Source organism: Pteropus medius, unplaced genomic scaffold (genome assembly GCF_902729225.1).
Source record: "Pteropus medius unplaced genomic scaffold, Ma_sr-lr_union100, whole genome shotgun sequence".
NCBI lineage: Eukaryota > Metazoa > Chordata > Mammalia > Chiroptera > Pteropodidae > Pteropus > Pteropus medius.
The window spans coordinates 7,796,791-7,807,763 of NW_024346062.1; the positions used below are offsets into that span (position 1 = coordinate 7,796,791).

Consider the following 10,973-nt stretch of genomic DNA (forward strand, 5'->3'; position numbering starts at 1 on the left):
AATTCAAGGACAATTAAGTTGACTTTTGGGCTATGAGACAATTAAATTGTTAACTTTGGAGATGTATAGATATCAAATGATTTATAAACAAAATTGTTATATAAATAATTGTTTTATGTATATAAAGAGAGAGAGAGGAAGTTAGTTGTATATAGTGGAGAAAGGATATTTTTAAAATTTTATATATAATTAACATTTATTAGGAAATGAAATGTTATTTTATATAATAATTTAAAATATTATATAATTGTCTATAATATGAAGTTACCATAATTTATTGTTGGGCATTTATACTATATCTAATTTTTATGAGTAATATTACAATGAATATTGTGGTTAAATCTTTGTATATATTCTTAGCTATTTTAAAAGATATATTAATAAAAACTGAATTCTAGGTTAAAGAGTATACACACTCTGAGGATTTTTCTACAAATTGTTTGATTAGCTTCCAGAAAGTCTGCATGCCCATTTACCCACATTCTCTCCAACACCTAATATACAAACTTAAATTTTTTTTACCAGTTTATTATAGGTGAAAATACACGTCATTGCTTTAATTTTAATTTCTTTGAGCATTTTTCTTTTTTTCCTTTTTTTTTTTTTTTTGAGGGAAGGCATTTGTATTTCTTTATTGGAAATTTTCTACTTATTCCTTTTGCTTTTTTCTTGAATTGTCTTACTTATTGATTTGTAAAAGCTCATTAAGCAGTAGTGGTATTAACTCTTTCCTGCCAGATATGTGGAAACATTTTTTCTTATTTTATAAATTACCCTTCTATTGTATTTATGATGTTTTCTGATCTGCAGAGCAGTTTGTTTCCTATGAGGTTAATCTATCAACTACTATGTTGGCTTCTGCTATGGAATTATTCTTAAGATTTTTTTGTCCCAAAATAATATAAATATTCACCTTATCATGTCATATAATTTTATCTTTTTTAAATTTTACTTTATTATTAGTTTCAAATATACAGTACATTGGTTAGACATTTATATAGTTTATGTAACATGGTGTCATATAATTTTAAATTCTCATTGTTAACTTTTCTTTTTTATCATCTGGAATTGATTTTTATGTATGATGAAAAAGAAATCTAGCTCCATTTTTCCCAAATAGTTCACAGTTCTCATTAGATAATATGTGATTTCAAATGCCAACTTTATTATATATTAAAATTATATTAAAGTCATATATAGATATCAGGATGTTTCTAATTTTTCTAGGTTTTAAATTATGTTCCATTGATCTGCTTACATTCCTGCACTGACCCTCTCTGTGTTAATCATTGTAGTCTTGCCAAATTATCAAGTACTATTTGGAGTATTCTTCCTCCTTAATACTTTTTTAAAAAAATTATCTTATTGCGTGCTTATTCTTGCATATAAATTAGAATATCCTAAAAATACTTTTGATATTTTAATTGAAATTTAATTAGATTTAGAAATTAACTCAAAATAATTTCAATCTCCGTCATCAGGGACAGTGCTTGAAACAGCAAAATTTAAATAAATAATAAATAATTGCTTAATTTAAGCAGACCACTGCATTTTGGTTTCCGTTTATACAGTTATGTTAGGACTGTCCCTTGCAGGGATATAAAGTATATATCCATATGTACATGTCTTTATTTATATTTATTTTTACATCTATATCAATAGAAACTGTATAAGATTAAGGTAATTAATCAAGTGGTTTGCTACTGATCACCAAGGCAAAGGCCAAATTCTTTTGTTATTACTGGACTCTTTCTATAATAAAAAAATTAAATTAACCCCACTAACTCAGATTTGGATGAACAATATTCTTGGTGAAGTAGGCAGAACTCTCAGCCTCCAAAATTTCTACTCCCTGGCATCCACACACCCTCTCCCAGGTAATTAATCAAACAACTACCTTAGGTCCTGCTATAAAGAGCTTTTGCAATTGCAATTAAGTCCCAAATCAGTTGACTCTAAGAAAAATTATTCAGAGTAGACCTGACCTAATCAGCTGAGCCCTTAAAAAGGGACAGAACCTTAGCTAAAAAAAAAAATGAAATTTAAAATGTGAAAGAGATTTGACATGAAGACGATTTTCCATTGCTGGTTCGAAGAAGCCACATGCAAAAAATGTGGAGGGCTCTAGGAGCTGAAAGCAGCTCCCAGCTGATAGCCACCAAGGGAGTGGAATCTTCAGTTCTATAACCACAAGGAACTTAATTCTGCCACAACTGTGTGTGAGCTTGGGAGTACACAGCCCCCGGATAACCTAATTTTAGGCTTGTGAGACCCTGAGCAGACACCCCAGTCTTTCTGTGCCAGACTTTTGACTTCTGTGAGCTAAAATATGAATGTTAATTAAGTAAGTCTGTGGTCATTTGTTATGCAACAACACAAAACTAATATGCTTGAAATGCAACTTGAATCATACTTTATTTTTATCCCAGATCTGTAAATATTAATGTAACTTCAATCCACAGATAATTTCCTTGCCTTCCGGTCAGAACTGGGTACATCAAGAATCACTGTCAGTCTACAGTCATGCCACCCTGAACGAGCCTGATTCCATCTGATCTCAGAAGCTAAGCAGGGTTGGCCTGGTTAGTACTTGGATGGGAGACCACCTAGGGAGATCAGGTGCTGTAGGCATTAAAAAAAATAAAAATAAAAATAAAGGATTGTAAGCTGACAAGTTCCTTGCAATCTGTGAGGTCAACCAAGGGTTGCCTCGCCTAAAAAAAAAAAAAAAAAAGAATCACTAGCAATTGTACACTTGAACTCTGTTTGACTGTATTAACCAATGTCACCCCAAAAATTTTAATAAAATACAAACAAGCAATATAGAATATTTGCAGTAAGGAAAATAATACTAGGCTAGAAAGGATTCAGTAGTCATATTGCCATTACAATAACAGTATGTGTCAATAGTATCCATCATATTCTAATGTCTTCAATAATAAAAAACATTTGGTTGATTTTTAAAATTTCTGAGTGTTCAGCACCTAGCCACGGCCTTGTTAAATGTTTTTGAAGTTATCACTTATCTGCATTCTCTACACTACCATGGTCTACCTAGTCCCCTAATGTAATTTAGAGAACACACACTGGTGAACTGTAAGTCACATTTTGTATAAAATGTGTTTCTAGAATAGTGACCTCTCGGCAACTCCTTAGACCCTCCAAACAAGTGATTGACAAAAGCCACTATTCAGGAATGCTTTCATGTGCATTACACATTAGAAGTAAGGAACAATACATGGAAACAGTAGTAGAGTTCATTTATATTCAAAGAATAAAAGTGTTTTTAAGGTTTCATTTTAGTCAAATGATTTGTCTTCCTATACGAGAAAATGCAGAGGCAGATATACTGATACATAAGCTATCGCAGAATCAGTGAGTAAAGCTGATCTATTCTATTGAATAGAGAAGTATCTCTTATGCATAAACACACTGCATGTGCATGCACATGTGGCAGCTCAACAAAACCTAGATGAAAAACAAGATGATCACGAAAAACTTGGGCATGTAAGGGCATTATTTCCTTTATACAAAGCATGCTTCATTCTTTTGGAACTCTAAAAAATGAAGCCATCTCTTTAATTGGCTTAGTTGTGTTTCAAACAAGGTTATTTTCTATAGTGGCAAATTCATGCTTTCTCCCTTGGTACAGTAGTTCTGAAAATAAAAGAACTTTCTTTAGCTAACATCCATTCTATCAGTAAAGAACAGTGTAGCTTCAAGTCAATGACCTTAACCTCTCTTCTTCATTTGCTGTCCTTTTATGGGGATTAGTGGCTCACCGAGTTGAGTCTCTATAGTAGCTTATCACCTCTGACAATGGAAAATCAGGGCTTAGAATCTTCTTTTGAAAGGATGAACACAAATTTCATCTTTATGGAGCAAGTTTAGGATGCTGGTACAGCCTGATATGTATAAGGAGTCTCTTAACACTCTGTACCCCTTCATGCAAGCTCCTGGGATAAAAAATGACTTTGCTCTGGCTCTCAACTAAATTGAAACTATAGGATCTAGCCTGATAACCAGCACCAGACCAACCAAAGAAATGTCTTGTTGCATGCAGACTAGCCTTATAGGCATTTCAGCAATGTAGGTCAAAGGAGGAAGAAGCAATCCCATTGCTATACTATAAATTTTTTCTCTTCTGTCAAGGAAAAGAATAGGGCCCTACCCAAATCCTCTTCAAATGTACCCCAATCAATACTAAATCATGATATTCATGTGAACTTAAAATACAACTCTGGAGCTACCCTAAACATAATTTATTTTAAAAACTTCTTATTATAATGTCTTCTACTATATATTTGAATAAATGGTAAAAGGAAGCAAAATTGGACTAGAGAGAATTTTTTTTTTATTTCCCTACTTTTTAAATCTAAATTTAATCTAAATCAGAGTCACATTGACATGGGTTTGAGTTCAAATGAAAATTTAAAAACATTCTCTATATTAAATGCTAGTTGATTTAAAAAACAAAACAGAAGTCAGAAAAGGTCTGATTTTCTTTCTTTTAAAAATCCTTGATGAAAGATGGTTAGAGTGATATGCAGCCAAGGTAATGACAGAGGTAACAAAGGGATTTCTTGTTGTTACTTTGAAAATCTACCACTGAGCATTGTAAACTTAAAGAGGCTAGGAGAGCTTCACAAGGCACTAATAGAGATCCAGAAAAGTTGTTTGAGATTCAAGTTTGGTTTTTTTTTTTTAAGTCTGGTTTTTCGTTTCTTGTTTAAAAAAAAAAAAAAAACATAATGGAAATGATACCTTTTCGGTGTTCATGAACATTTCCCTGAAAACCTGGGAAAACATGTGCTTTTGGCCAGAAATTGACTTTCAGTAACATTGCTTCCTCATGGAACTTGAAAGAATATTTTCATATCTCCTGAATATCCTAAGGTGATATCTGAGACAATGAACTTTATTCTGGAAAAAAGATAACCAGAAGTAAATTGGCACCAAGAAGGTAATCCCCTCAAGACCATGGATATTTGCACTAATGAACTGAAGTATAGCAATATCGCTCTTTAGAGATCACCTCTTTAAAAGAATAATTTACCTCAAATGAAACCCCCAGAAGGGAGTGGTATATATTTTCATTCTGCTTCTCTGTGTCAGACCCTTTTGTGTACATGGTCTCATTTAATTCTCACAATATCCCTGAGGGATAAATAGTATTATCCTCACTTTATAGAATAGGAAACCAAGGTGTAGGGAGGTGAAATAACTTATTGAAAATCACATAGCCTATAAATGGAGGATGCAAAAGTTTAACCCTTAATCTCCTGCTCTAAACTTTACAACATGAGAACTTCCAAAATAAAGATTTCTCCCAAGATGGTCATTTACAACATGAAAACTTCCAGAATAAAATCTCCCAGAAGGCCATGCATCAGCCTTTAATAGGACATCAGATCAGAGGACTGGAGGAATATGTCTATTCTCAGGTAGGAATATGTCTATTCTCAGGTCAGAATAGGAAAATGTATGTAAAGTACAATCAATTACATGAAAAAGTAGTGACAATGAATAAAGAATCAAAAAGACAAATTGAAAGAAATGGAGACTATAGCAGGAAATACACGATTATCAACAAAGCAACAAAGAAAAGTTTAATATGAAATAAATGAATTAAATAATTTTAAGAGCAATAAATATAACTTTGTTCTAAAAGGTTTCTCCTTTATCTCCTCCACTCTACCGTGTTACCTAGAAGAAGGATGACCATATATTTTTGTAAAATGTTACCTAGAAGAAGGATGACCATATATTTTTGTAAAACTGGGATATTTTTGAAAGTGAAAGGAAGCCCCATTAAAAGTTGTTCTGGTTCAGCATGTATAAGCCAGGACCTTTAAACACTGTGACAATGAAGGATGATGAAAAGTTTTAATCTATGGCAAATAGTTGCTTTTGTAGTAGTCCTGACAATAAGCAAAACACAAATTTCTTGTATTTGTAATACTACTGAACTTCCCCACATTTTCTAATTTTCTTCCTAAAGCTGGCTTCCTCTGGCAACCAAAATATATCCTCTAGGAGAAAAGATCTTATATTTTAACACAAAACTATTTCTTAAACTAAAGAATGAATTTCAAAACTAAAGAGTATTAGGTATAAGCCCCACAGGTATTTGGGGGAAGCCAAGAGGCTCCTCAGCACCTATTAAAACATACCATCCACAGGCACGAAAACCCCTACTTATTGGTTCACCTCCAGCTATAAATACAACTGAAACTAACTCCAGAGATATGTCTTTATGAAAGACCAAGGTTATCTGGAAACAGACAAGCAATTCAATTGAAGTACGTAAGGCAGAGAAAAACCTTGTAGGTCTCAGCTCTTAATATTCTTTTTCTATTGACAACTTTAAAAACTGTCATCAGGAAAATAGTCATAGTTCATAATTGTCCTTCTTGTTGAAGAAAGCCTCAATGCTCCACCAAAATGAATCAACCAGTCTAGAAGAGAGTTATTTTAAATGGAGAATTCTCGTATCAGGATAATCATAGACACAAATGAACAGATATTTTCCTAGGACCAACACAGCACAGACTGGACATTGAAACATGTTTAATAAATTCAGTAAGTAATGAATGAGTGAGTGAATAAGTGATATAGGTGAACCTGTAACTAGAGACTGAGTTGGGTCTCTATACAGATCATCTGACTATCGGAGTCAAGTATGCAAGACTCAATCTCAAATTCTGAAAAGTAGTAGCTCTATACAGAGGATACTTACTAGTAAAACAAAGCAAAATAAAATCTGCCATCAATAAAATGCTTCACTTAAACTATAAAGAGAAGAGAAATATATATCTAAAAAGAAAATGGAGTACAGAGAACCTGGGATTTAGAGATGGATGCATTATGAAACAGAAATCAAGAATTACATCTGAGTTTAGAAAGAGGAATAAAATGATGAAGTTCTTTAAAAAAAAGGTAAAAATGGAAAGAATACTGAGTAGAAAATAGAGAATGACAAAAAGAATGCTGTTATTACATTTATTTAGTTACTATAAAGTGAATGCTTCTATCAAAAATAATTAAATGAAACCATAAGACAGAGTTACAAACAACAAGTTTTGGAAAAAGGAAAAGAGAGGAGGATCAATGCTGAGGAAAAGAAATGTACAAAGTTATAGCACATAGGAGGAAAAGAGGAAGAATGTAGCTTCAAAATTTATGAGGGTTAATAAAGGAATGCAGAATGACAAGGGAAATGTGGCTTTAAGTAACAGATGAGCAACCGAATTTACCAGGGAGAAAATCCAAGCACGATATTTTAAAATTAAGCATATTAGATGGAAAAAAGCAGACATCATAAGTGATAAAAGCAAATATACAAGACAATGCACACAAAAAAAATTATAATAAAAGAACAAAGGACAAAAAAGAGAAAAATCAAGGTGAACAGAAATACAAAGAAAACAAATTTTTTCTTCAGAAAATTCTACCCTAAAACTTCCCATTTCCATACACACACTCTAAAGAACCAGACACACCACTCTTTTCCCAGACATTGACAATGTCTTGGCCCCCAGACTTCATAAGCTCCCCTTACAAAAGTTCTCCTGGGAAAAGCAACTGTTTAGGCAGCAGTGCCTGGGCTGGTCCTTCATTAGAATAGTTCCCACAGGCATGTGTCCTCACTAGTGATACACAGGAATCCCATATGGCACAATCGGGTTCTCGCAGAGATGGAATCTGCATAAAGTAGGACGAAGCCAGGGCTAGCACAAAAGCAGAAACATGCACGTAGTGACATTGGCTCCATGCCCTCTGACCCACCTCTGTGCCTGTTCCCATACTTCGTGCAAACCCAGACGAGTGTGTCCAAGGGCTTGTAGATAGCAGCGGTCTGTCATGGGGTGAGGACAGGGCTGAAAGGAAGTTCAGAATTAGTCCCTCAACAGTGTGCAGATCAATTTTAAGACAGTGCCCTGTCATCCAAAAAGAAAACCTACGTGTGGCTGCAATTAACCCTGTTAGCATGTGTCTAGCATTGTCCTACTGCCAAGCAAATGACCCTGTAGGGAGATGACCAGAGCAGAATATTCCTCTGATACCTAACTTGGTTGTCTGCAGTTTGTGGCTAGAACTAATGGACTTAACTGATAAAGGTTTTGTTTATATGTGAGTATGTTTTGGAGTGGAGTAATCTTGTTTGTTATTGCTATTGTTTGCTTTCTTTTTTGCTTTTTTGTTGTCATCATTTTAAGTAAATCATCTATCTTGAAATAAAGCAATTTTTTTCTGCAATTTCTAGGGAAATAAACAGATTTCCAAGTGTTATATAAATTCGGTAAATATATGTTATGGTATTGTAAATTATTAGGAAAAAATAACCATAGACTGAAACATATTAACTAATAGCATCTCTTAAAGATGCACTTTGTGTAGCGCCAAAGACGCACAGACACATACAAGACACACGCGACACGCCATTATTTCATAACACGCAATACACACATACAATACATAATTTACTTCCCAGCTGCTCAGAGTAAGAAAATAAGGCCAAAGCTATCCCCTCAATTTAGAAGACAGATCTCTAGCTTGTCCCAGTGTGTTTTGCTTGTTGTACCTGGAATAAAAGAAACTAGAAACATTTTTTAAAGTGTGAACTAATCAGTTCTTTTATCAGCCATTCACTCTATAGTTGGCATTTTGATCATGACAATTCAAAAACATAGAAAAAATTGTGACTAAAGTTCATGTTTAAATTCAGAGATAGGCACTCCATTTTTTTAAATAAAAATGCCTCTTCAATTTTTCTCTATACATTTTTTTTCTATATACATTTTAAATACTTCAATGCAAAGGGCTTAGGTCAGGCCATAGGAAATACAAATTCAAACTTCCTTATTTAACTTTTTTCTTTTCTCTGGTTTGAAAAAATATGATTATTTCAGAATTTTTATCTTAATAAGAAAGAAATTTTAAACCTTCTCCAGCAAGTTTTTCGATGTCTGCTACATACTTGAAAAGAAATAAGGGCTCCAAGGAAGTGCACTGAATTATTCAGGAACAAGGGAAAACAGCCATCTCTCTTTGCCAGGCATCCTGGGCTCCTAAGATATGACGTGGCGGGCCCTCCCAACTCACATCCCTCTCAGTGCTCTGGATTCTTGTCTAACAGAACATCTTTAGGAAACCTATGCAGTCTTAACTTGCCAGGTAGCTTCACACATGACACAAAATCCAAGCAAACTGCCCCACTTGAATTTGAACATACCACTCACAAAATTGCAAAGGAAAGCTACTGTGGGGAGCACTAAAACAAAACAGGATTTGTTATGAAACTGTAAGCATGGTTATCATAAATGCCCACTATACATACTCCATGTTAGGGAATAGTAGGCAGTACTGCCAAACACAGTATCCTACAGTCTCCCTACCTCACTTGCCCAGAGCAAATAGCTGCTTCCATGGGAGCAGGAACAGTGTAATGGGACTCCTGTTTTCCAGTATATGTCTGACCAATTCCAAAAAGGGGCAGATAGTGGAAGAGAAAAATGAGAAAAAAGAGATAGGTGAAAGAAAATTAGTACCATTGTTTTTTAGCATATTAATAAAAATATCTAATTTGAAATCACAGAAGAGACTTGTTTTGGTTTTTGATTGTTTGTTGTTTGTTTTTGAAATTGTACCATAGTCGTATTTTTAAGAAGATTGCTTAAACATTGTTCTATTTTCCAGCATATTGAATTACCCTCTAATGTCTTCTAACACTTTTTTAAACATATTATATTGACCTTTAAGCAGAGTAAAATGATATATATATATTGCCTATCATTGTCTTTATCAAATATCCTACAAGATGTTTCCTACAAATGGTTTTTAACCTACTATTATCTTCTTTTATTAACTTAAATTTAAAATATAAGGCAAGGCAGCATTTGTAAATAGGCAAAAATTCTGTCTGAAACAATAGATTTTAACCAAGTTGAATGTTCTGATAAAAAGTTTTGAAACACTGAATGTGTCGTAAGGCCTTTGGCACTCAACTGAAAGATAGAGTGTGGTTATAGTTCTAGGCAGCATGCTGGCATGATATAATTTGACAGATACGGAACTTGTCCTCCATCAGAATAAATCTCCTTCACTGGGATGTCCAGAACGCCATCACTAACATTGTATTTCTTTGGGTGAAATGATATCCACTCCAACCGTCTGCTTTTATGATATAGATACTCCACTGAGAAGGTGGGAAGTGACCAAACACTGTAATTTTAGTGAGAGGCCTATAGATACTACCTCCCTGGAATGGGAGGGATCTGTGGAAGAAGGAAGCAAGACCCAACCCTGAAAAGCATGAAAATTTACTGAGGGCAAATGATGCCCACGTCACCCTTATATTTGAGAGAGATTCTCAAATTCTCGGTATATAACTGTAGTATGGCTAGGGCCATCCTCATCCTGGGGTGACAGCAGGGTGAGGGGTTGTGTACACTTACCTACATCAACCCACATTTAGCCTATGAGGATCATTTTTTGGTCTGTCTAGATATCTCTGAAGGATTTTTTTCATATTTGGTGTTTTTGTAGTATTAGTATTTTACAATATAAAACTCAAAGTTCAAATTTGATTTTAAAGCCACTCTTTAAAACCGATGTCCATCTGTTCACAGCTGTTTTCAGATGAAAACAAGGGCCATGATCTCCTCACTGACAGTGAATTTCCTAGTCCCTACTTCTCACTATGATGCACTAAAACCAGGAACATTTCAGTCAATTGTCTTTCTAATCTGTCCTAGGATTTTTCAGTTTCACTCTAGACATTTTTCCACTGTATCAATGGTCTTTTAACAGAAAGCATTTTAGAACAGGAAAAAGAAAAGTTAACTTCCTTTGAAGCAACCCTTACCTCACACTCTCCCTACAATTCCACACCTGAAACAATTAACAGATTGATTCTAATGCACTCAGGGGTGCATCCTTTCTGTGCCACTGCCCTGAGGGCTCTTACAAAT

The 10,973-nt window shown here is 34.1% G+C and overlaps 1 pseudogene; it reads left to right on the forward strand.

The window, feature by feature from the left end:
* The first annotated feature begins 2,513 nt into the window (after nucleotides 1-2,513).
* Nucleotides 2,514-2,631, forward strand: LOC120612719 (uncharacterized; annotated as a pseudogene).
* The last annotated feature ends 8,342 nt before the right edge of the window (nucleotides 2,632-10,973 follow it).